At 38.2% G+C, this 4,443-nt stretch overlaps 1 protein-coding gene across 1 annotated transcript in view; it reads left to right on the plus strand.

Annotated features, from left to right (window-relative positions):
• Nucleotides 1–4,443, plus strand: part of LOC117116723 (exosome complex component CSL4-like) — a 49,074-nt gene that overhangs the window by 1,122 nt on the left and 43,509 nt on the right. The window lies entirely within an intron of this gene.

Raw genomic sequence — 4,443 nt, forward strand, 5'->3', positions numbered from 1 at the left:
GGATCCCTTTTATTAACTGTTCTCCATTCATAGCTTCGTCAGGTCTGGCACCACCACCAAGCAGGTTCCTCTGGTCTTCGTGGTCATGTCTGCCTGGAAGATGGTTGATTACTGGTTTAGCAGTATATTAATCAACATATTAAAATGCAACTATGTAAATCGTATCAATAATATTAACATAAACATCGATAGATGCTATATAAAAATCATAAAATCCATTGGTTTGATTATAGCATAATAACATAATAATGTTAAATCATAAGTATTAGTATTACTAACTTGCAAAAAAACATTATTAACTAACACAAACGTAATAAAATCCACTGTTTTCCCACAAGAAATCATGGATACAGTAGCAATAGATTACAATAGGGAGATTATTGTTAACCACACACACATAGCATACGCACAGCTCTGTGCCTATTTGGCGTTCCATACAAATATATTACGGCCGAACAAGTGTACGGCCGAACCGGACGTCATTCACTACTACTACTACTACTACTACTAGGCCTAGCTAGGCTAGGCCTACTACTAGATACTACTACCTACCTTACTTAGCGTAGGTTCTAACTAAGCCTAGCCTAGGCACACTAGGCCTTGCCTAGTGGCCTACACATTCCCTAGCCTAGGCTAAAGCGCTGGTACTGTAGTGCTTCCTTTCGAGTCATTTCATGCCAACAAAGCAACCATACACGCCAAGGTTTGCGCATTTGAGGTCTGTCTCGTGCTCTCACGCTGATGAAGGCATAGCCTAGCTAGGCCCAGTTGCCAACTTTCGAAAAATAAAATCTATGAGAACTTGTGTTGCTTCGCAAAGCGCAACTGGCTGGGGGCCAGGGGGGGCGAAACCCCCTAGAAGCTCGTGCTATCTGGGCATTTTCGCTACTGATTTGATTTTAGACACTAAATTTAAGGAAAACAATGAAGTACACAGTCACATTAATTAACACTATTAGGGATTTTTCCCTTGCCTGCGACATGTTTTTCACAGTACAGCAGTAGGCCTGTCACTCCAAAATTGGTCCTGCCAAAAAATGTCCGGTGGACAGATTTTGTAAGCCAAAATCGGTCCGCCAGACTACTAAAATCGGTCCGGGTTAAATTTAGTCGCTATAACTGGTCCCACTTGGATAAAATTGGTCCGCGTCGGCCTGGCCACTTCATTTGTAACTCGTCTGCTGCTCGTAGGGTATGATTGTTTCTCCCGTGGAGTGGAGGAAAGTAATTTATGCTTCTGTCACACTTGCAAAGTCTTTTGCAGTGACAGAATGTTTCGTTAAGCTTTTGAGGAAGTGTTTTATCAAACCCACCAGATAATGCATTTCCTAGGTTGCGATACACACAGCGTGCATCGTTTTCGGCGGCCGTGGTAGGCCTACGTTTGGGTCTAAAATGAAACACAAGACTGATTTATTAGTTTTAAATATTCCAGATTATTGTGTGTGGTATAGATGTTCTAATACATTAAATAATGGGGTCAGAATTCTTGGAATTCGTCGTAGCGTTAAGCACACACAACCAAAACAAGGTAAAAAAATTAACTACAGCGGACCAAAGGGTTTACTGGGCGCGAAGCTTTACTTAATTTCACCAGTGATTTCACAGTATAATAACGAATGAAAACATATTACGCTATATAATGAGAGATAAGATATTTATCTATCATTTGATTACAAAAAAAATATGAACAACCTTATAAAAAATATAAGTTACAGTATAACTACTAAATAGACGCCGGACCGATTTTGGCTTATGTGGACTATATTTGGCAGGTAATTTTAAAGCAAAAATCGGTCTGGACAGGCCAATCAATTTTGACAGTGTGATTGACCAGCATAACACAAATTCAGACCGGCAGGCAAAAAAGAAACTACAGTTTGAAGATGAAGATGGTATTTTTACTCAAATCGGTATCATTTGCAAAAGACCGATCTTACAAAAAATGCCGAAAGATCCACTGATTAATATCAGATAAGATATTATAATACATACTCCAAGTATCGAAATGCACGCTATTGTGTCGGGATTCAATATTTCGGATGATGACATAGTTAATGTCTAAATATTGAATCCCGACACGATGGCGTGCATGGGTCCAAATTATCTAATTTTATGCATAAAATGTGTCCACTTTTTGAAAAATTGATTCAGATTTCTCATATTTGGCTTTAAAAATGGGTAAAATTTAAGAAAATGGGTCCAGATGTTTCATATTTGCATAAAATGGGTCCACATTGTTCAAATTTACGCGTAAAGTGGGTTTGAAAATCCTGGCTACGGTTACAAATAAAACTGGGTCCTTATGTTGATTATTGTATCTTACGGTTGCCATTTTGGCCTCTAAGTAGACCTTCATTTGGTTTTGAAATTAATGCATTTTCTGTGCACTCTGGCCTTTCTAGTTTTACAGTTAGTGTAGAGGATAGAGAACCTTCTATATCTAAATGATTTCTGTCAGAGCTTTCGGATTTGACTTTATTCAATAGTGAGAATAGGCGCTCAATACCAGCATTGGAATAAGGGATCAGGAAATTAATTGATTATTGATATTGCCATACATACCTGTACTTCTCAAGTGATAGCCATACTGTAGAGTTGAAACGAAGCATATCAAGTCTTCCCACTCAAGTCCGACAAAGACAAATATATTCTGCAAAGATACCTTTGCCGCGTGTGCTTTTCTTTAAAAAAAAATAAATACAAATCTATTTAATAATGTTGTATTTATATAGCGCATATTGCACATTGCCCCTATGCGCTTTACAGAGAAATAATATAGGCCAACTGAGAAAAAGCAAATAACAATAAAAAAATAACATAAAATAAAATAAAAATAATCATAATAACAATAACAATGAGACTAAACTACTCCTATTCCGTAAACTAATTAATGGTTGGCCGTTGACTCCGAGGAGCTCATCCGCCCTTTGTTCAGCTATTGGTTTTTCTTGCTGCTGGGTGACCATAAACACCCTCCCCTCAGCAGCCACTAAGACTAAGCCACTAATTTGAGAGGGTTGTCAGTTTAGTCGCCGATGCTTTGACCGGATGGAGTTTAATGTCGTACCCAGGACGTCCCTAACTACCTTAACTACTACTACTTAACTAACTACTTGGTGTTCTTCAACATCAAACCCTGGTACTTTTGCATACCCAGAGCCACCTTTAGAAAGTGCGCAAGGTGACAGTTGCTGCCAGCAACAAGACAGTTTTGTTTTCTTTAAGTACACATGATTTTATGGAGTTATGATTTCCCATATTTGCATTGGTGTTGTCCAGGCCAATTGATGTCATCTTTTACAAGTTGTGAGTGCATGGCATCAAACAAAACACAATGCTGCTTCACATCCCCTAATCCCATATGGCTGCAAGAAATGTTTTTCATGCAGGGGATGCAGTAGAATGCATGCTTATTTCTTTCAGCTGCTGCAATAGGAAAATCGTTTGCCCATACCTGCTTATAAACACTACTGTATGCAACCTTTTTCTTCTTTGGTATTGACGCCATCGTTGCTGAATGAATGTGAACAGAGTTACCGAGTGAATAACGGCGTAAAGATAGGCCTGTTTATGCCGCGAGTGTCATGCATGTTTGATCCGTGAGTAACCTTGAAATCTGTCAGTAAAACTGGCAAATGATATCCGTGAGTCTCGCAGGCATTCCTGATGATAACATAATTAATGTCGAAATATTGAATCCTGACACGATGGCGTGCATTTTGGTATGTGTTATAGTATACTATCCAATCCGTATAAGTTGGCAACTATGTGAAGGTCTGACCAAAATCTCACGCATAATGTAATATTGCCTAGGCCCTATAGATAATAAAAAATATAGCCTAGGCCTACAGTATGTATAATTTGGAGCTCTCTCGATAAATATTCACCATCTACTCTACTTACATCTTTGGGTTTTTTGTTATACCATGGAGGTATTATTGAGAAGGAGATCACTCGGCAAAGCCACGCGCACGCAGCTGTATGCAAATGAACCAAAATCAAAGTTGCCGCAGCGCGTAAAGAACGTTTGCGCGATGCCTTTGAAGTCCCATGTGTTCTCCGCCATCAAATTTTCAGCAGGCATAGTTGACCAAAAAATTGAACATGACGAAATGGAGAGCACCTTCTTTTCTCAATGTGCACTACATACTGTCAATCACTATGGCTGCGCAATCTTTTCTATTTTGAAGCTGATACATTTATCTCTCATAAAATATCATATTAATATTTTCCTCCAAGAAAAGTTTCGAATTTAATGGAACATTTACATGACCTATAAAAGTATAGTATAGTTCTTCAATTTTCCTAAATTGGCCAAAATTCGCCAATTCTAATTTTAACAGATATTAATTAATAAATGATTAAGGATTATAATAAACTAAGTCATTTTAGGGTTAACGAGGGTTAACTATTCGAAAAATGAATCCAAAATCTGAGTAT

The sequence above is a fragment of the Anneissia japonica genome, unplaced genomic scaffold (assembly GCF_011630105.1).
Source record: "Anneissia japonica isolate Jap-2015-1 unplaced genomic scaffold, ASM1163010v1 scaffold288042_len218596_cov177, whole genome shotgun sequence".
Taxonomy (NCBI): Eukaryota; Metazoa; Echinodermata; class Crinoidea; order Comatulida; family Comatulidae; genus Anneissia; species Anneissia japonica.